A 23,881-nucleotide genomic window follows, 5' to 3' on the forward strand; every position below is an offset into this window, starting at 1 on the left:
CTGAAACTATTCTTTATAGCCGCTCATTCTTCGTCTATACAACTATTGACTGGCCGCTACATTAGTGAGAACGAGTTTCGGTTTCCGTTGGCTTGTTTTTTGTGTTGCTATAAAAGTCTCATATGTGTATATTTCTATTGATTTTCTAAGCGGTGCTGCTCTAGCTAATATACTTATGTATATACATATACACACATATATATGTATGCATATGAATATGGTAAATATAGAAACATTAACGCGGCACGGTCAATAGCAACGGCAACGTGAAAGAAAAAGTAGCGCACGCGACTGAATGCCACAAGCGATAAAAAGCGCAAAAATCTAATAAATTAACATTAAAATAGAATTTCAAAAATGGCAAGGAAGATTGTCTACAACAACTCGATGCCAACTTTCTGCCACTTTTGCATACACAAGCACCGTAGCAAATGTTCTTTAAGTTACTGTATTTTTTATTTATTTTTTTTTAAATTCGCCATTTCTTATTGTTTTTATTGCGTGTAACATACATACATAGCAGTACCGCTATTTATAGCCAGTTTAATACAAGGTGCTAAGAATGCCATGATTCGATGATGGTTTTTGTGTGATTCCTGTTTGTTGGCGTTAGTTGTTGCGGTCGCCGGTGAAATGCAGATTGCTGTCGATTACGATTACATATTCAAATCGTACTAGATTATGGTAAAATGTTTATATTGAAATTAATGCGCTAAGTCATAACTTAACAAGATTGATATACTATCTACAAGCGTTGGAAAAATTTTAGACAGAAATTGCGTGTTTAAACTTAATCAAGTTCGCAGCTTAAGTCTTTTGTTTGCACGGAGCGAATTTGTAATTTTATTTGTTTGATACGATAACTGAAATATTGAAATCAATAAATTTATCGTAATCGATATCTTTATCGGCAACTTCATTTCAACTTACATCGTTTACTATTTTTATTGATGTCTAAAGCGGCTTTGAAGTCCACAAATAGGTGGTGAGTGTCGACCCATTACCCGAGGGGCTTTTCCAAGATTTGGCGTATTGGGAATACCTGGCCTATGGTGGATTTGCCAGGTCTACAGCCACACTGATAGGCCTATTACAGTTCGCTGACGGCGAGGTTCAGTCTTTCACACCATACGCTCGATAAGACCATGTAACAGATGCTTATAAGGCTCAGCGGTAGTTGGCGCGTACCGCTTGTCGCCTTTCTTATGGATTGGGCGAATCGGTATAAGAGCTGAGGCATGCACCTTATCAGCCCCTCGCCGCCGTACTTGAATAGCTCAGCTGGCAGGTCCAGGAGTTTTGTTGTTTTTAAGACGTGTAATTACTATTCGTACCCCGTTATAGTAAGGCCTGGAACATCCACTCCGTCATCATCGACTGGGGGCTTGGGTTCGTCTTTTCCACAACTTTCGGTGATACTACCATTCAGTTTGGTAGAAAAGTGTCCCCTCCTACATATGGTCCCATGGTTGTTCTTGCAGGCGCTCGCCCTGGTTTGAAACCCTCTCAAAGTGACTTTACTCCCTCGTAAAGCTTTCGCGTTTTTCCTGTCGGCCAGCATAACTGTCATTACCTTATTGCAAAACAAAAACTCTGCGTCAGATGAAAGATGCAATCTTGCATTCCATGACAAATGTTTTGATGACTATCACAAAACAAAACTAAAATTTATTATTTATTACATATTTAATAAATTTAATTACTAATTTAACACAAACAAAATTTAATATTTTTAGTAAATTGTCTCGCCCAAGGTAATAGTAGTGGATTCTCCTAATGTTGCGTTTTCGCAACGGCCCACCCTAGGAAGCCCAATGCGACTAAAATTTTGTTGATCACTTCTGCATCGGCCTAACATAGCTCATGTACTACGTTTTGTTAAGGGCCAATTTAATAATGAAACATCTAAAGTTACTTTTGCAAAAGTTTCCTTTTAGTTAAAGTGTAAATGTACTTTAAACAAGAAGTGCTTTCATAATAAGGTTCATTTAAATGAAAATAACAAAGTTGGCAGTGCTGATATCGGAAAAATTGCATCAGCTGGTTGTCATAAATATATTATTATACTAGGAATATTACAAAAGTGACCTTTGTGTCATTTAAATTTCTTTTTTGGGTATTTAACTAAAGTGCCTTTATGGGCACCTTTATCTTTAAAGTGGCTTTATGAAATCGATCAGCAAAATAAAACATCCTTTAAATTTTAAAACATTCTTTAATTTTATTATGAAATCGGCTCTAAAAAAATTCAGAATTTTTGCTTCTGGATTATTAGATTTATTTTTTTTATTAAAATTTCTCTTGATTTTTAAATTTTAATATTTGTAAAAGAATAATTATTAATTATTTTAATTTTATTTTTTACGATTTAATTTTCCTTTATTTTCTAGATTTAGTTTTAAAAATAAAAGTATATATTTTTTTTATTTCATTAAATTTTAGTTGCCACTTGCTTCTATTTAGATGTAATTATTTTCTTTTTAAAATTTTAGTTTTGAGATTTTATTTTTTTAGAATATATTAATATATTAAAAATGTTTTTTTAGTTTCATTTATTTTTTTTTTTAATGTTTTTGTTTTTATTTTAATTTTGTATTTATTTTTTCTTCTTTTAATTTAATTTTCCTCTATCTTATTTTTTAGTTTTTATTGGTTTAAGATGAAAAGTATCTAAATATTTTTTTCTAACTTAATTTTTAAGAAACTTAATGGTATAAGGCGAACAGCATAACGCTAAGACACCCTCATTTGCTGATGTTTCAATTAGTCGTTCGAGTAAAGAGCTTTCCAAATCGTTACCAGACTTGACAATTGCCTTACAAGAGGCTTCTTTCTTTCGAAGGACTATGGTGAGTAGAAAGACAGTTGCCAGAATTGCCCTGTAAACTTAAAATGCTTTAAAGGCATTTTGAAGAAAAATGGCCGAACTCGCCTAAAATATAGACAGATATTTACTTATAGATAAGTACGTAACATCTAAATGTGTACATAATAATATTTTTGCAAAATTATTTCTTTAACATTTATTAAGCCTAGCTCAATTTTTTCTCGCCATTCGAGAATTCAAATTTATTACCTCACATTTGTCTGAGCTCATTCGCAGCGACCACTCGATTTACCTGCAACGCCTTTGGTTAAGTACAGCTGGCAGCCTCTCGGTCAATCAGGCAATCACTCAGCCACTCGTCGAGCAGTTAGTCTGCCAATTAACTATACACACACACACACATATATACATTGACACATGCATAAAAAAATGGTGTAAACGAGACAATATAAATTTCGTGTTGAGCATTCATGCGCATAGCTCCAAACACTCTGCGCCACTACTGAACTACATACATACATCAAATTGGTATAATTAGAGCTTAATAAATTATCGCACACTTTTTTTCTTCAATACTATTTTTTCATCGTAAATATGTACGCACATATTTACACACATAAAACATACAAATTTACCTTTCGTGTTGAGCGCATTGCACAATAAAAAAAAAAATGATTATAATTACTTGCATATGCTTTTGTATTCCTCAACGAAAAACTCGTTTCTTTATAAAATACAAATTCAAAGTCAAGTTCAATTCGGCTTGAAAATATAATTTTTGACCATTTTTTTTTTATACAAAAGTTGCTTTTTCAGTTCACCTATAAATATTATATATGTATGTACATATTTTCTTCATTTTTTATCAAACAGAAATTTTAAATTTTTGTGTACGTATTATCTGTATTCATGATATTCATAAAAATGATTAATGTATGATTTCGAGCGTGAGCGCTCACTAATAGAGACAGAGGTAATAGGAGAGCTTTTGAATAATCTAAACTATTTATGCCACGATTTCATTTATTAAAAATAAAATAAAATAACCAAAAAATACAATACAATTGAATAAGAGACGAATTAAAATAAAAATTTGGTATGGACGTTCTTCACCGAAACTACACAATCGAAATTTTCGAGCTTACGATTTTTCACTCTTATGTATGCAGATATGTAAAAATAAATTCCACAGACTACAGCTTATTAATAATAATAATAATAATAGATTGGCACTTCCACGTATGTTAGTGTTTGGCCGAGCTGCTCCTCCGATTTGTGCCGTGCGCCTTGATGTTGTCTCACAAAGCTGTTTTTCATGACAGAAATACACTCGGAGGCTTGCCATTGCCTGCCGAGGGGCGACCATTATTTATAAGTATTGATAAGCTTGATTGAACCCAGTCCTTGCGGAATGGAATCGCGCACTGCTAACCACTACACCCCAGCGGCCGTTACTCCAAAACTAATTACATCTTAAATTTGTGTTTTCTGAAAGCCTAAAGTATAAGAAGCTAAAAAAGCAAATGCAATTTTTCCGTGCGTTTTTCTGATCCATACGATTTTTTTCGAAAATTAGGGATTTTATTTAACTTTTCAGGATGTTAAGGTATTTTAAGGAACTTTTCAGGGATGTTCTGAATTTTTCCGGCCCTTTCCAAGAATTTTTGGGAGCCTCAATTATGGGGATTCCTTTCGTGATTTTCAGTAATTTTTATGAACTCCAAATTCTTCTTGATTTTTTGTATTTTTTAGTTCAGTGTTTTCCTTTTTGGGAACAGCTGGAATTTGATGGATAGATTTTTATATTAATAAGGTCAAGTCAGAAGAAGTCAGTTATTTTTCGGAACCATCCGGGATTTTTTGGAATTCATAGGTTTTCGGAATTATTACGGTACATTTTGATAGTACTCCGAAATTTTTAGTCATGAATGAATGTCTGAAATGCAAAAAATTAATAAAGGAGTTGGTGGTACTTTCTTGGGAACTTTACCGCATCTTTTTCGAGATCCCTTGTGATTTTTTCGCGATCTTCGTAAGTTTTCATGAACTCCGAATTTTTTATTTATTTTTCATATACTTCTGAATTTTCGGGAAGTTTTCAAATTAGTTCGGTATTCTACGTTATTTCCTTTTTGGAACCTTTCAGTATTTTTCGGAATTTTTTAAGGGTTTTGGGAATTTTTTTCGGCACGTTTCGAATTATTCCCTAAACTTGAATGAATATCTTAGACATAAAAAGCTAATAAAGGAGCTGTTGATATTACTTCGAGAGCGTTGTTGGTATTTGTCCGCAAACTTTTCCAAATCTTGATTTTCGGGGCGATTGTGATTTTTTCTGCATTTTCAACACTTTTTCGGAACTTCAGAATTTTTAAAATGTTTTGGAAACTTTAAGGTCCAAAAGTTTATTTAAATAAAAATTTGCATTTTATGTATCAGTATAATAGTTGATTGGTTAGAGAAAGGCAAAGAAAACTTAGTCAGTTTGCTAGGATGTTGAGCCCGGAAGATCTGTTCCGTTAGATTAACTACTTTTTCCACTGAGGATGCAACGCATATTAAAGTTCCATGAAGCGGCTATATCTGTGAGCAAATAACAAAACTCTAAGAGCAAATCATATTCTTACTGAATCTCAAAACAAAAAAAAAAATTAAGGGCGCCTGGGCCACACTGGAGAAATGAAACTTACGTTACACATCTATGTTGTCTCATAACCAATATACATATATACGTAAATATGCGCCAACATTCATCTGCTTTTGCTTAAGGTTATATTTTATCTCTTTTTTCTATCTAGATCCCTACCTCTACCCCTGTTCGTGCTAGTAACATTTATGTTATTCTGTTTTCCTTTATCTTTATACTCTGTCGATAACAATATCGATAGTAACATCCAACAAAACATCGATAACAAAACCGACAAAAATCTCGATAACAAAATCGTTGACAAATTCGATAAAAATTTCGATAGCACAATCGATAATACTGTTGGTAGCAAAATTGATTAGAAAATAGATAACAAAATCGATAAATAATTGACAGCAAAATCGATAAATTATCAATAACAAAAGCGATAAATAAGTGATAACAAAATCGATAACAAAAGCGATACAAATTTCGATAACAAAATCTATGACAATATGGCAACCAAACCAGTAATATCGATAACAAAACCGTTTAAATTATTGATAACATAATCGATAAAAATATCGATTATTATACCGACAAGTTCCAAAAATATCGACAACAATATCGATAAAAATTTCGATAAAAAATATCGATAACAAAGCCAACAGAAATATCGACCATTATATCGTTAAGTCCCGAGAATCCCGAAAATCTCTAAAATCCCGAAATAGTTTCCAGATCGAGTCTTTGTGTCTCTATTATATCCCTTTCTCTATAATTATCTTTATTTTAACCTTTCTGCCTCTATCTTCATCTTTACTATTATCGGTATCCTCATCGTCATCTTTTTCTTTATATTTATCTTTGTTTCTACTTTTATGTTTATCATTTTTTCACCTATGCCCTTATATAAGTAAAGTGTTTAAATTTACCTTGGTCTTCGTTTTTACCTTTATCTTTACGCATCTTTGTTTTGTTTTTATTTCTACCTTAGCCAGTATCCTTTTCTTTATCTATGTACGTACTTTAACCTTCTATTAGCAAGTTTTTGTTAAATGAATATCATGTGCATACACTCGAGAAGCACTTGTTTCAGCTCCAACCATTTCCGTGTGCAATTTCCGTTGAATTTGCCAATTTACTCCCCACCAACCAACCGCCGCTAAAGAAGTTTCACTTCAAAAAATTTCGCTGAGGTTTAAGCTTGTAAGCCTTAAAACCAAATGCATAGCGTTCATGCATTTGTTTGGTTGATCGCTTACTGCTCCAAGTGCGAATATAATTGCAGGCTTTGTTAAGCCCTCCTTGATACTTTTATAGTGAATCTACAAAATTAAATGCAGCAATTGGATAGAGCATAAATGTAATCCAAACAATTATTTGCGCAAACTTCATATCTTTTTCAACCACTTTTAAAGTATTTGGATGACACGCAACATTGATTTTCAATACTGTTCGCAACTAAGATTAAACTTTTGTGAATTCAATAAACCGAAAAATAATGCCATCAACCAGTTGGCTGACAATGAATTTGTGACTTTGAATTGAGCAATTGTTGTCACCAGAAAGGCAATTGAATTGGCGCTTTGGTTATTAGAAAACCAAAAAACGCCTGAATGAATGTGAATGGGTGACTGTCAAATTTCGGCACAAATAAAAGAACGTACACACCAAAGCGTCAACTAAAATATCAAAGAAAAAAAAACGAAGCGAGAAAAAAAAACGAAACGCAGCAGCGCAAATCAAAAGCATTGCATGCAGCTAGCCAAGCAGCCAGTTAACCAGTCAGCAATGAGGAGTTTAGAGCCAGCAATCGCCGCCAACTAACCGTAATTGCATTGACCTTCACTGGGCGTACAACTGTTACACAGCGCGCAGTTGCAGGCGGTTGGTTAGGCGGACAGTTACTAAGCGATTGCGTTACGCTTTCAGCTGTCATTCGTCACATATTTAAATACAAATAGCAAGCAAGTAAGGAAAAGGTAATAAAAAAAAAAAATAATTAAATAAAAAATTTAATTCAAATCAAGTTTGTGGTTTAAGTCTTTTGTGCAAACGCTTAAATCGCCAGCAAATTCAAACGCAATTGTAACGAAATTAAAGCGCAATGTAATTTTAGATGTGAAACAAATAAATTGTAATAAATATGAAAAAAGAGAATCAGAAACAAAAATAATAGTTTATTGCAAAAATTGCTGGGGCGCACAGTGACAGTTGCGGTGGCGGTTAAGATTTGTCTGTCACTGTAACTGCCGGCAGCGGCGGTGGTGGTTGTGGTGGCGTTGTTGGTGTCGACGGAGGTGGCGGCGATGCTAGCTGAGAAGGTTTTTTTTTTTGTTACTATTTACAACATCAAAACGTCGCCTACGTAATGCGGTCGTCCGTCGTTCTCTGTGTTGTAACGACAACAACCACTGCGATTTGTGCCTTTCCTTTCATTAATGATATCAATTACTAAAATTAAGCTGTGCAAATTGGCGGCTGCTGCATGGCTATGAGCAGAGCGTGTATGCAAAATGTAAACTGTAATGTGTAGGTGGACAAACAGCAGACGGGGTAAGGCCTTTATAGAGGTTAGTGCAATGAGTACGCGGACTTAAATGGCAAAAGCAGTAAAAAAAAGTAGCAAATGAAGTGAGAAAACTGCATACATGCTTCCTAATTGTTATGGATTTATAGGGGGTGTTTGTGAAAAACTCCATGTGATTTCGTCACCCTACTCATGGCTCACTGGGATGTTTGTACATTAGGGCGTATCATGAAAAAAGTGTAGTGTGTGTCGGTTTTATTTGAATACTTACAGTGGCAATTTGGCACTGGCATTTGCAATCTTTTTCAATTTTGAATTTTTTTTAATTTTTATATTTTGTAAAAACATGGCTCAAGCTTTAGCTAAAACCACATAAATCAAACTTTCAAATTTCTCTTCCAAATTTTGACCTTCTTTTCTAAATTTTTAGAAACATTTTGAGTATGCAGATAGATCGCTTTTTTTTAAATGTGTAGTTAAGTCATTAGTTAGACTTACTTACAGAAAATTCCGTGGGATTTTCGACACAACTCTATTCGAGATGTTATAGCAGTTTAAAATGTTCAGTCCAATTTGAATAAGACGCCAACAACCTCTCCACATGCCCCTCTAGCTACAGCCGAACACGTCGGATCTGCTCTTTTCCAGAGGTTGCTCTTAGATGAGAATGCTGAAAACATTTAGTCTATTCACTGAAAAGTCAAAAAATTTTACAAAAATTTTTAAACTAAAGTAATTTCACATAATAAAAAAGTAAACAAACCCAAATTTACTGAAAGCGTATTGTAGCACACTTCAAACGGTATAACAGCTATAGGTAGATTAGTGTGCTATTGTAGTAAAAATCAATGAAATAAAAATAATTGAAATAAATTAATAAAATTGTGTCATTTTTGTATTTTGTGATTGCATAATATATGTATACATACATAATTTGTGAGTGTATGTGTCTCTTAACTTAGCCCTCCAACACACGCACTCGAGCGCACAAAATTTATTTCCTGGAACACCCACTTGCCTTCGAAAAGAAAAAATAATCTCAAAGTAGCAATAACACTTACACTTTTAGATATTGAATTTTGTACTTTATATTTTCTTTTTGTATGCACCACCTACATACAATATGTGTATATGTAACAGCTTTTTTGTATCTAAATCAGATATGCTATATACAAACATACGCACGTATGTATTATCAAACCACAAAGGCGAAGTACAAAATTGAAATAAATGAATTGTGGTAAACAAATCATAATATTTCAGTATGCGTACAAATGCATTCATACATGCACATTAGGACGGAGCAATTTAATTTCGCAAAACAAGTGTATGGCATATTCGAATTTTATGTTCGATTCTAAGCAAAAATGATGAACAAACAATATACCAAAAATTGTGGTTAAAACTCAAAATTTTTAAAAGAAAAATCAGAGTTTTATAATTTTTTTCTTAAACAATTTTTTTGTACAGTAAAAAATAAATTTCGACCCAAAAAATTACAATATACTGATTTTCTCTTTGCTCCGAACAAATTAGTCCGCCCTAATGCACATATTTGCCTAACGTATCAATAGTAAATCAAAACTTTTTTTTTGTTTTCTCTTGTTTTGTGTGATAAATCAAAATACGAAATCTTCCGCAAATGTAATTTAATAATACTCATCTGGTTTTCAATATATAACTTTGAGTGACAATTCCAGTTACCTATGTACATATATGCACACTCCTATTCATTATTCTCGTTTGTATTTATATGGCCGCCATGGCTGCTGATGTGGGTGCTGCTCGCGCTGATTTTCTTTTATATATTATAATTTAACAAAAGGTCAAGTAAAGTTTTAGATACAATTCCTGCTTAATTGAATCCATATTTGGTGTGCTTAAAAGTTAATAGCTTACTTAATTAGTCTTTGAATGTCGAATTATTTATTTTCTGTTGTCAAGGTGAATTACGTCTCAACAAGCTGTGGTATTAGGCATGTGTCTATGTTTTACTTTAGAGTTACTTCTAGGATAGACCTGATTTCATATTTTTAATCAAGTAACAGTAGCCTCGAGCGAGCAACAATTTCAACTCGCTTACCACTGCTTTTATAAAAAGAAGATCGAAGCCAATGAGAACGCTGACGGGAAGAATCCGTAAGTGACTTTTTTAGAACCGGAACCATTTTGTGGTCCCAGTAGGTGCTATTGGAGAGAAATAATTACTGAATGGGTACTTTGAACTCAGTAAATACTGGCGAGTGGTGGCAACCATAAATGGGGCCCTTTTAACGAAAGGCGGTAATGATGCCGTACCACTTTCTTAGTTAGTTATTGATCACAATTAACTACGATTTAATATTTACAGAAAAGGTGTTATCGGAAGATCAGAAAGCCGACGAGAAGACTTGATTACTACCCGCCGTGTTCTGGAAAAGATTAATTCATTTTAAGTCTCTTATAACTACGGTGACCATCCGTCCTGTATTATACGGGACAGTCCTCTTATTTGGCCAATTGTCCTGGCAACAAATTTATTTTATACGGGACGCCAAATGTTTTGTATTTCTTTTAATGACCTGTATTTGTCCCGTATTCGGGGTTCGGTATTTCGAAGCCTTCAAAACTTATTAAAATTGCATGTCTATGAACCAGTTTTAAATGATGTTGGAATGTGATCGTAACTTTGTCCATAAACAGTTACTATTGTCTAACCTCAATGCCTGTGCTTCGAATCGAGGAACACATACAGTAATCAAAATATGAATTAGGATTCTACATTTTAGCAAGGTTCGGCTATTTTTCTTTTGTTTATTATTTTTTTAAGTAAAGCTCTTTTCCAAACAAAAACCATATAAATCCAAATTTCCGACTTTGTGAAAAAACTATGAGAATTAATTCTGCAAATTTTCAGCAAAATTTCAACTCTTTAATCCGAACCTTTAGAAAAAAAAAAAGATTGGTTGCAGTTTTGTAGCTCATTAAAATTGAGTATAATGAAGTGCATTCATTTGCTTCCCTAACAACAAATTGTCGACCATACTAACTTTGTATGAAAAAAATGCGTAGCACTGTCGACAAAAAAAAATTGCCAAAAATTAATGGTAAGTCCTAGCTATTTAAAACTTGCCCTTTATTTGTACTGAAATTTAACGAAACTTTTGTAAACAATTTTGTGGAGTATAAATCTCCAGAAGAATATCCTACAAAATTGTGATGTTATTATAAGGACGCTGTTTCAGGGCTAATACATACATCTAAGCTAGCTTTTATGGAAAAAATTAGCAAAATTATTTTTTGTACTTTTTTATTTTACTTTTGTTTACTCTTTATTTGTAATTCGATTTTGATGATATTAGAAAGTTATGCTGCAGGTGCGATAAGAAATCCTTTACTGAAAAATGGATCCTCTAGTGGCTATAAATTCGAGTTGTTCAGACTTTAAATAAAGTTCACAAAAAATCAAAAAACTTTCATATAAATTTTCAAATTTTTATTCAAAACTTTTAGAAAATTTTCGAGTACGCAGTTTCAATTTTATTCTAATCAAGTTCAAGTTTCAACCGGTCAAAAAATCTCGTTGATTTTTGAGAATTTTTATTTTGAGACTGCTTTTGCGGTTTTTTATATAGCAAGTGCTATATACAAAAACTGGCGTTGATTTTTTGAAATTTTTTTTTGCAAACGATCTCCAGCATTTTATTTCATAACAAATTAATGCCTATATAGAAAAAGTGCAATAATCCGTCACCAAAAAAAAAAATTTAATCAGTAGAATTTTATGGCCGTCTCAAACTTGCACTTCGTTGTACTGACCATGAATGAGCTACAGAACTGCATACCTGAAAATTTTCTAGAAATTCTTAATAAAAAGTTAACAACTTTGATGAACATTTTTTGAATGTTTTTGAACTTTAAATATATATGTATAAACTGTGAAACTTTGGTTTGTGCGGTCTATAATATATATAAAATTAACTATATTTTCATAAATAATTAATGCTAAAAGTTTTTCATGAATATAATTGTGAATGTTATATTAGAATTCGAGATATCGAAAAATTTCAAAAAAATTTCTGAACCTTTTAGTTACTAATTCGTATGTATGTACATATATCTACGTGTTTTTATTTTCGTCTTTATCTTCAATTTTGCCGTCAAGTTTTTTGTCTTAATCGTGGTCATTTATTTCTTCATTATCCATTTATCTTTATTATAAAATTTATTTTCAAATACTTACGAAGCAAAAAAAAATGCGAAAACAAGTCAAATTGAACAGCTTGCAACAATAACTACATATATACAAATACGAAAATTTTAAACGACCTTAGCCTTAATTTTCAATTAATTTTGAAACAATAAAACTTTGCTCATCTACAGAAAAATACCTTTCAAATAGTTTTGAAATCGGCGGAATCGCCAAACGGTAACGAAAATATATGTTCGCGTATTAATATATCGAAAAATAACTCTTCCTGATTGAAAATATTTTTTTATTTCATTTAAAGGATATTTATATATATTTTCTTAAGAAAAAAAATCATTTCTAAAAAATAATTCAGGTGTTATTGGATGCACGTATTCACTTATCTACAGTCAATTCATTCAGCCGGCACGTCACGCCAGCATCACACATGACACGCGATTTATTTTGCAAACCGTCTGACCCAACTGACGCTGCTGACACAATCGGAGCGACTGTAACTGAATTTTGAATAAAAACACCAAATGTTAAATACAAATCTACTAACAGAATAACGGCATAAGGTCAGCTTTACAACAGCTTAACGTTGCCTCACTCAGCGCAGACAAATTGTGGGCTAAAAGGCTGTTGTGGCCGTCAAGCTGATAAAAATGTTCTTGCGGCTACATACAAATCATACATATGTATGTACATATGTCTGCGTTGTAAAAGTGCATTTAAATTTTGCATGCAAAACCAAAATCGTGCGTGTTCTGACCGATATACTGGTATGTTTGTATTTATTTAAGATTTTTGTGACATTTCACACGCGCACCACGCCACCACGTCACTTCAAGCTGCTGGCCAGTGTAGCTGTTGTATTTTAATTTTTCTTTTTTGTTTTTTTTTATTAGCGCACTGCTCTCATTTGCTTTGTTTATGTGGATTTATTTTATATCGCTTTGTGCAGTTTCATATACATATGTATGTATGTAGCTTGCATGTTGCTCTCATTAAAATGTGGCGTACAGTAGCTGCTGTGGCAAGCTGTGACACATTATCGGCAACACGTTCTAATTTATTCCTCAGTACGTTGAATAAATGTGATGGCTTACATTTTTTTTTTATTTCTTTTTTTGCAGAGTTTCTACAAACATGCAAACATACAGACATAAATAACGGCTAGTATCGAAATGTGAAAGAACTTAATTTGAATTAGAACTTTTGATCATTAAAGCAAACAACACTAAAAATAATGAAAATCTTAAGAACTAACAGCTCATTATTATAATAAACTAGCAGAGATAATTAAAACCAAATATAAAACAGCAATACAAATATTCAGATCAGCATAAATTAGAGGAGACTATTTTCTTTTCTTTCTAAATTATGGCATCCTTATAAGCCATACTTTAAGATTTATCGTACTTTAACTAACATATATTGATCACCACTTTCTGTACTAAAAATCTTGTTCAATTATTAATATTAGCTGGATTAAGGTAACGATAGAATTTGTAAATTAAAATTAGTCTACTATGGTACGTTCCGTTTAGCTTCGTATTCGCTTAGCTGTTTTAGGGCCGGTTACTCAATGTCTGGTTAACATTAATCTGCGGTTAAAAATCGTTATCGTCCTCTTCGGTAACAACGATAACTATGTTTAACCGGAGATTAGTGTTAACCAAACATTGAGTAATCGGCCCTTGGTATAACTACATTTTTCCTTTAGAATGCTAATTTCAGAAAAAGTTTTACTCATTATACATGCACATGTTTCGCTTAACAGCATCACGGGATCAATAAAATGTTTTAATCTTTCCATTTCAAGATGGCCTAAAGACTGTTTCAAAAAACACAGTTTTAAACATCCGAGTGCTCTAATAGTTAAATATATATTTATCTCCCTTTTACAAACACATTTATGTATACTTTATTCTTAACACCTCAAATACATATGTATGTCTGCATACCAAATTTCAGGTTCATGTGACTTATGGTTCCCAATTTAATAATAATAATAAGATGACGCTTACACATATGTCAGTGTTTGGCCGAGCTTCTCCTCCGACTTGTGGCATGCGCCTTGATGTTATCACACAAAGCGGAGGGACCTACAGTTTTACCCCGACTCCGAACGGCGATTTATTTTTATGAGAAGCTGTTTTCATGGCAGAAATACACTCAGAGGTGTGCCATTGCCTGGCGAGGGACGACCACTTTTGAGAAAAAACCTTTTTCTATATTTTTTTGTGATGTTGCTTTGACCAAGGCTTTAACCCAGGTGCTGATGAGTTTAAGAGCGCACTGCTTACCACTATACCACAGCGGCCGACTAGTTTCCAATTTATGGAGGGACAAGCCTTCTTTTATTAACACATTAATATATATCTTACTATAAACGCCTATGGGAGGTGCCACGCCCCCTTGTCGAATCCCAATTTTTTTCTCCCTATTATAGGCCCAGGTGTCATGTATTACCATCTGTCAAAGTTTCGTTCGATTCTGTTTGTCCGTTTAGGCTGCAACATGGCACACACATACATACATACTTCCACACATATGTATATAGTAGATATATATCCTTCTCTTAGCGAAAAATAATTTTTGGTCATATCTCGGCCACAGGGCCACCTATCGCGTAAGTTTTAAGTCCAAATATTTCTTTTCAATTGGCTCTATTGTATTCTAAATATGAGCAAAATCGGCATGTAAATCCAATTTTTAGGAATATCCTGACCCCAGCGCCACCTAGCGAGAAAATTTTTTTGTCGGTCCAGCCGTTTAGTAGTTTAGTGACATTTAATGTACAAAAAACTCTATGATATTGTGAAATCGTGACGTCTCAGCATTCTTCATTTTCCGGCAACAACAACAAAAAGTTTCAAATTTTTTTTAATCGAAAAACCTTCCACACAGAAGGTCCAAGAAAGTACTTTTTATATATACAGCATACATTTGTGGATAGAGTAGTATATAAAAAGTTGTATCTAAATAATCAGAGGTATGACAGATATACCTTAAATATAAAGCACCAATCTAAGTAATTGTCACTGCTTTGTGTGATCGGTATGTAAACCGGTAACACAATTTACAAAAAAAATCAAGAATATCGGAGATAAAGCTTTTACAGCCCCGACTTTGACGATTTTCTCAGTAGTATAATTATTTAGAAAATATGTAGAAATGTATCGGTTTTAGCTCTCCAAATAAAGGAGTTTTACAGTTAAACCCCATATCTAAACAATCAGTTGTATTGAGGCGATAGGTTATAGCTACCCGATCTTTTTAATTTTTACTGTAAACTTTCTTTTGATAATGAGTGAAAATAGTGCGAAATTTCATGTTTCTAGCTGCATAAATGGAGGAGTTATAACGAAAAATCTACTATCTGAACAATCAGTTGTATGGGAGCTATATATAATAGTGGTCAGATTTTGCCGATCCCGACAAATAATTAATAGATTCTTAAAATACACTCACTTACTAAATTTGAGTTGAATATCTCGAAACATGAGCGTCTAGATTGCATACAAACAGACAGACAGACGGACAGGCAGAAAGACGGACATGGCTAAATAGGCTCAGCTCGACCTTCTGATCATAGATAGAAGTATAGATTTTCATGGGTCTACCTCTTCTTATTCTGGTACTTACAAACATTGGACCAAAGTTATAATACCATTTTATACTCATGAAAGGTATAAAAAACACCCACAACTGAAAGAAATATGCACGAAAATTGTGATTTAACGCCAGACACCAGACGAACATATAGCAACACTGCTGGTGAGTAATCGTTGGATGAACCTAAATATAATTCCAAATCCCAAATCTCCTCGCAGGCGCGTCAGAGCCAAGGGAATCGCCTACGGAAGGACATTGTTGAAAGCCTCTGCTATGTCCAGCATGCCACTAATACATATCTAATTCCTTGATTTCTATTGATTTTCAAACTTTCGAGGCTGAAGAGTGGAGATCTGCCATTGCTGTAGGCACATGTAAACGTAGATAAATTCAATATGTTTAACCAAATACGAACAATTGAAAACAAAATACTTTGGGCAACATTTTATAGAATATTTAAAAAATTTCATTTGTGTACATAACTCTCAAATGGCAGCTGTACGCAAATACCATAACACTCTAGCCACTACACGAAGAAAAACTATGCAATCAAATCAACCTGATTAGTTGCAATAAAAACTATAAATGCAAAGAATTTTAAAAGCATGCTATTAATTTTTTTATATCTTAATTGCATTTTTTAATAGCACTCGTATAATAAATTTTGCGAAAATTAACCTATGAAAAACTGTGAACATAACAAGAACTATAGCTATTGCTGTGAAATGCCAGTTATGAAAATATTTCTTTGATAAATTTATAAATTTTTTTATACTTGGCAGCTGCAGAGTGGCGGTGATTACAAGCAGTCGTATTATTCGCTAAATGTTGTCACACACTTTCAACATATTTTACATCTACAGACTGTTTAAACTACTAACTTAGTACTTTATATTGCTCATTTGTATCTAGCTATATTAAAAGCTGTCCAATAAATACGTACAATCAATTATGTGAAGCAATAAAAAGAAATAAGTAATATAGATGTTACTGAGTTTGAGAAAGATTTAGAAGAGAAGGCATTTTTGCATACACTGAGGGAAAAAAGGTTTAGAATTAAAAAACAAACGTGCTAAATTAAAAAAAAAAATTAACATTTTAAAATGTGTCGTTTTGCACTTCACAGAAAGAATGGTAATTGAACCCGGACACTCTTGGCAGCAACCAATTGTATCAAGCATGTTTGTACACTCAACTACAGCAATACATGTAAATGTGTTTTCAAATGTTGAGTTTGAATCAACATCACATGTAATGTGCATATGTATGTGTTGTCACCGCTGTACATGCTTGGTATACATAGACTTTCCTAATTATGAAAAAGCATACGAGACGTGCAAAACCTAATGCTTTTTAACCGACTTCCAAAAAAGGAGGAGGTTATCAGTTCGTCGGAATATTTTTTTGTTTTATGTATGTTACCGCATAACTTTCAACCGATTTCGATAATTCTTTTTGCATCGGAAAGGTAGTGTCTCAGAGGTGGTCCCATACTAATCTGGTTAAGATCCGATCAGCGGATCATGAGATATATATATATATATATTTTTTTTATATGGGAGTTGAAGTCGGTTTTTTTTTTGCTAAAAATTACTAGTAATTGTATGTGCTGTGCAAATCTAATGTCAATAACAAAAAATGCCCTTGCGCGTTATACATAAATAAGTTTCAATAGGTGGCAGTCCCACTCAAACAAAAAATAAAAACTTATCGCACATGCAGAAACCATACCCTTTCACTTGGTACCTCAGTTTTTAGTTCAACAAATGGTGAAAATATTATAATTTTTAAAAAGTGGCAACCCTACTCAAAAAGTAGTACATTATTGAACATCGGAAAGCCGAGCCCTTTTATTTGACACCTCATTTCTTGTAATCCAACGAAAAGTGCGGATCTTATAATTTTTCAGACAGCTGGCAACCCTATAGGAATTTAAAGTACTAAAGATAATATTCCTATAGATACGGATCATACATAAACAATTTTGTCTAAATCCGCTCAGTAGTTTTTGAGTAACATCTCGACTTTCCTTTATTCTATGTATAGAGGATAATAATTTTTAATTAGATGGCAAACCTATTAAAAATATGAAAGCTTTCGTACATGCGAAGGTCATGCCCTTTCATTTGGTATCCCGTTTTGTAATCCAACGAGCGGCAAAATCTTTTAACTTTTTAAAAGATGGCAACCCTACTCAGCAAAATAATACATTATTGCACCTGTAGAGGCTAAGTCTTAACATTTGACAGTGGTGGTGCATACCTGATGCCTTCGCTCATTATAATTGAATATAGTAATTTTATTAACAGGTGGCAGCCCCATTCAAAAAAAGTAAAATATTAGTGATTTTCTAGAGGTCAATCCCTTTCATTTAACACCTCATCTTTTTTAATCCAACGAACGGTGCGGATCTTATAGTTTTTTAGACAGGTGGCAAGTCTATTAAAATTCTAAACAAAAAAGGTCCCTCTCCTATCGATACAGAGAAGACAAGAGAAAATCTCGTCAAAATTCGTTCAGTACTTTTCGAAATTACCGCGTACAAAGAATATCGACTTTCCTTTATACTATGTATAGATACGAACGTTTTTAAACGATAATCCAACAAAAAATAAAAATTTTCCTACGCGTTTTCCCCCTCAGTGCATGGTTAGCTTGTACTCCTGAAAGAGTATAAGGGTAATAAATCAGGCGATCTATCGAAACGAAAACCTTAAATTTTTTTGGGTTGGGATAAAATGAAAGTAAGTAACTCGAGGAAAATAAAACAAAGTCGGCCTGAAAATATAAAATTTCATCAAAACCAGCACTTTATAGCAGCTATAGTTATGTTGTTTTTACGTCTAAGAGGAGTGGAAAATAAACTGAGATATAAGTTTTATCGGATAACCGCGAATAACTAGTCTTCGATTTGGTATTCGTGCAAAACAATTCCTTGTCAAGTATTTCTAAAAAAAAAATTTTACATTATTTTGAAATTTAGAGAAATAATTAATCAATATTTTCTAGAACACTATTCGTCGAGCTGAGCCAATTTAGCCATGTCCGTCTGTCTGTCGGTGTCTCTGTCTGTTTGAACGCAATCTAGTCGCTCAGTTTTCGAGATATCCGAAAGTAATTTGGTAGTTTAGTGTATTTTTATAACGTAATTATTTAATATTTGTCGTAACAGGAAAAATCTGACCACTATAACATATGGCCTCAATACAACTGATTGTGCATGAGCTATTTGATAAATAATCAAACCAAGTCCACGGATAAAATCATCAAGATCGGTGCTATATAAGCTATATATCCTATATCACTGATTGTGTAGATATAAGTTTTTGCTATATAACTCCTTTATGTAGGCACATACCGATCATACACTGCAATGAAAATCATTTACATCGGTGCTTTATAAGGTATATCTTTCATACCACTGATTTTGATTTATTGAATAAATATAATTTTACACTATTTCAATTTATTCTTTTTCTATTAACTCTTTTGTAAAATATGCTAATTACCTAACTTCGAACGCACTTCAATATTATTATTTGACATTAATGCCTCAATCATGCTTTGCTTCATTTGAAATGTTAATCGAGCTTACTTAGCCAGAATAGGTTCGGTCAATCATATTTACGTAGCTGGTAACAAGCTTCTTGGTTGAGGAAATTTGTTCATTAAAATTTGTGTACGCACATATGTATGTATGTAAATAAGTGATTTAATTTCGCCACAAAATGTAAAGCAACTAAGAAACGCGTACGGTAGGAGCATACATATGTACAAACATATAAACAGAAAAATTTATGTACAAATGTACGTAAGTAAGTTCTCTGCAGAAATTAAATGCTGCCGCTGCTCTCTCAACAATGATGAGTCAGCTCGTTTATGTATATGTGCATACATAGAGTTACATACATAAATACATACATACTTATGTATGAATTAGGGATTTACCGTTGCTACGTTGAGTCTTACCGCTAAATCAAAATGTTGAACCGCAAAAGTTGTCTTGCACTTATTTGGTAAAAATAGCATTTTACTCTTTTCAGGGAATACCAGTATTTTATAAAGGAAATTACCCGAATATATGTACATATGAACATATTTTTATGCACTAGGGTGGTCCAAAAAGAGTAAGGTCGCTCTCACCCTCTAGGATTGTTCTATATCGACAAAAGTAAACCAGTTTTTTTTTATTTTGCAATCAAAAAATATTTAGAGGTCGCTCAGAGTTGTTGTTTTTTTTCCACAAACAAATACATGAAAAACTTTGAGCGACCTCTTAATATGTTTTTAATTCAAAATAAAAAATAGCGGTATATTTTTGACGTACAATAAGTCTTACGTTTCAATATGGAGGCTATGCTCGAATGTTGTAGTTGTAATTTTTAGAGCTTTACGAAAACGCTTATTGCGCGAGAACTAATGAAGGGCTTTGAAAGAGAGGTCTGGCGTTTCAAAGGCATAATTTGTAAGTAACCAATCCGGTTTCTATCGTAGAAACAACGGTAAATATTGGCTTATTTTGGGGTCAATTTTGAGCCTTTAAAGTGCTCTAGCAACTTACGATTTAACAGTTGGCCCAATATTTATAAAAGGCAAAGGTGAAGGGGAATATGTAGATGAAGAATATGATAAACATAAAAGTAAAACCAAAGCTAAATATAAAGAAAAATATGAGGATGAGGATGCCGCTAAAAGTAAAGATGAAGATAGAGGAAGAAATATTAAGATTAAGGTAATTATAGAGAAGAGGATATAGACCGAGACTCAATCTGGGGACTATTTCGGGATTTTAGAGATTTTCGGAATTCTCGGAACTTACCGATATAATAATCGATATTTTATCGGTTTTTTTATCGATATTTTTTTATCGATTTTGTTATCGAAATTTGTATCGATATTGTTATTGATTTAACTATCGATTCATTCTGAACTTATCGATATAATAAACGATATATTTTATCAATTTTGTTATCGATATTTTAATCGATTTTGTTATCGATTTTTTTATATATTTTGTAATCGAGTTTGTTATCGATGTTTTATCGATTTTGTTATCGATGTTTTTTATCGATTTTGTTATCGATTTTGCTATCGATGTTATTATCGCGTTTGTTATCGGTATTTCGGAAGGCGCTGGTTTTCGGTATAGTAGAATCCGAGGGGGTGAGAGCATAAAAATTCCTGCTTTAATTTTTCACATACATTTTCGGGCCACCCTATTAGACACACTTAACTAAGACGAGCAATCAGAGGGAAATATGTATGTCGAAACCTCAGCCACGGTTCTTAGATTTCATATTTACAGTTTGTGGGAGTCATATTTAAACAAAAATATACTACTGCTTACCTTTTCATTTACGTAAAAGCTCTTTCTGCCAATCCAATAATATTTTATCCTGAAAGATACATAGAAAAATAAACATGTTATTCTTACTTTACAACAGTTAATCAAATAAGCTAAGAGTTAAGTTAAGTTTATCAATGAGGCAGTTGCATCACTCCAAGTAAATATCACCTCCCAAATTACTACCTTTTGTATGCATTGAGCACTTGACTGATTTACTCTTAAATAAGAAAAGTTTTCGCATTTTGATTTGCAGCTAGCTGGGTGTGAATTATGCGTAAATTTGGGTATAATAGACGAAAAGTCGGACTGCAATGAAAAGCCATGTAAACAATGTTGTTGAACATACATGTCGTTAAAGTACAAAACCGCGTATCAACAAAATACAAAACTGCGTTTCAAGATAATGCAAAACCTCGTGAGGTTGCATAAATTAATTTATTATTTATTTATTTATTTTTATTATTTGTTTTTATTATTCTTAAGTAAAAAATACTTAGGTATTTAGGAGCTGTTAGATACGAAAGTATAAAAAATTAAAGTATCTATCACTAACGTACTAAAGTATTTGGTAGATGACCAAATGCTTACAAACTAAGTACTTTGTGATTTATGTAAAATTAAAACAAATAACACATTACCTTACATTCACCTCAACTTATCTTACCACAACTCACTTCAACTCAACTCAACTCACTTCAACTTACTTACACAAACTCAAAACACCTAAATCCACCCACTACACCTGAACTCATCACACTCGTTCTCGCCACTCCTCATCTAAGCTCACCACACCTCAATTCACCTCATCTCTATTTGGGCACTTTTTCGGGATTTTCGAGATTTTCGGCATTCTCGGCACTAAATTTGGATTTTCAGGACTACTTCGAGATTCATTTCAGAAATTTTTTTATATCTATCGATTGATATCGATATAGTTATCGATAAGTTTTTCGATTTTACAATCCTTTTATTTTTTCATACTATTATAGACAAATTTATCGATAAAATAATCAATAATTTTATTTTTATTACGAAAATGAGGCCAGAACATAGGGTATCTTATCCTTTAGAGGGGTGTAACAACAGCTTGCGTCTTAAATAAATTGTGGTTGAATAAAATACGAAGCAGTTGGCACACAACTTGTCTTTGAATATTGGATAGTATCCATTTTCAAATTTAACATCAAAGTATATACAAACACAAAGTGTTATTAAAAGCAATGCCGCAGTTTATTTTAGCTTTCGACTTGAATGCAACCTATGTGAAACCAAAAGGGAAGGTGCTAATTTCCAAGAATCTTTTTGCAGAAATTAAATTCTTTCGTTCTTTATCTACAAACTTTTCCATGGTTTCTGTTTTCTGTTTTCTTTTTTTTTTTTTGCGTAATCAAATTTGTGACTTTTGTTGCTGGTAGTGATTTCCGCGTATCAAGCAACCGTTATGTTAAAAATTTACAACACAGCATAACAAGTGTTTACAGCTTTGTACATACTGCTAACTAATTATCACACAAACACGTGCAAGAATATACGACGACATGAGCGGTAGAAGCAACAAAAATTGCTTGCCAAAACTTTATAAGAAAATAAGAAATAAAATCGCAAAAAAAATATAAACTACAAAAAGGTGTAAAGCAGTGCTACCGCTGTGTCATTTAGTGGCTAATTTAACGACAATCAAAACCGGCATGGCGCGCAGAGAGATGAGTAAGGAAACAAGTTAACTTTATTGTGAATTTTATTCTCGTTTTTTATTGGATTTTTCTGTCATAGCAGCGCTTGGCTTTAGACACATTTTAGCTCACATATCTAAATTTTGTGTATGTATCTACATACATGTTATACTTCTGACCGTCTAGCTGCGCATTTTGTTGTTTTTTAGACACAATAAAGTTGATTATGTGTGGATAATTATGATTCGTTTTTTCGCTTTTTTTTTGTCGAGGCACGTTGAAGCCGAAATTGACCACTGGATATGCCGCGATATAATTACCCCGAGGAGCTTATTTACAACTGCAGGGACTGACAGTTAGAGACCAACAGCACCAGATAAATTTTACGGGTATACAGGTTAGGTTTTAAGAGCGGCTCAATGCAGCAGGGCAACGCTGACTGGCTTCCTCACCTGCGCTTTGGATAGCGCAATTGCTGTGGCATTAATGATGTTTGCTATAAAAATTTATAATGATTTGGTAAAATAGTTCTTTGGCATATACACATGAGTATGTACTATTTTAAAGTGCTGCACAAGTGCATTTGATGTTGCCTGAGCGATCTGTCGTCTACACACTGTTTGGTATCACTTATGTACATATGTATGTACAACAGTGCTTGAACAGTAACGAAGCAAACGTGACGCCAACAGTACAGTCGTCATTTCGTCTTATCCGACGTCAGTTGACCACGCAAACAGGGCATAGAATAGTTCTTTCGAAAGAACCGAAAGCCTTCTCAACAACGTCCCTAAGTTTCAGTGAGCAACTACAGTAAAATTTTTTAATAGAGCGTATCGCAGGGTCAATCTTAAGTGGTTTTTTCAAATAATTCCGCACAATTTGCGGCCCCATACGTGATTTTTTTTTTTGTACTTTTGGTATCTCTTGGGTACCGTTTGTGTATTTTCAAGATCTCTCCGGTATTGGTTTGCGGACAATTTCCAGTGTTTGGCGTAATTTTTTCTGTATCACTTAAAGTATTTATGAAGATGTTTTTTGATATTTTGGAACGGATTGGTAATTTTTATTCGGTATTCTTTT

At 33.1% G+C, this 23,881-nt stretch overlaps 1 protein-coding gene across 2 annotated transcripts in view; it reads right to left on the reverse strand.

Moving 5' to 3' along the window:
• LOC108368646 (uncharacterized) overlaps positions 1 to 23,881 on the reverse strand; it is a 108,219-nt gene that overhangs the window by 65,098 nt on the left and 19,240 nt on the right. For both annotated transcript variants that reach the window (XM_017623547.1, XM_017623539.1), the window contains exon 2: positions 21,126 to 21,174. The gene's annotated coding sequence lies outside the window, so the exon portion shown is untranslated. The remainder of the gene's footprint in view (positions 1 to 21,125; positions 21,175 to 23,881) is intronic.

This window comes from Rhagoletis zephyria, unplaced genomic scaffold (assembly GCF_001687245.7).
Source record: "Rhagoletis zephyria isolate East Lansing unplaced genomic scaffold, Rhagoletis_zephyria_1.1 Rzeph_scaffold_00052, whole genome shotgun sequence".
Lineage (NCBI taxonomy): Eukaryota > Metazoa > Arthropoda > Insecta > Diptera > Tephritidae > Rhagoletis > Rhagoletis zephyria.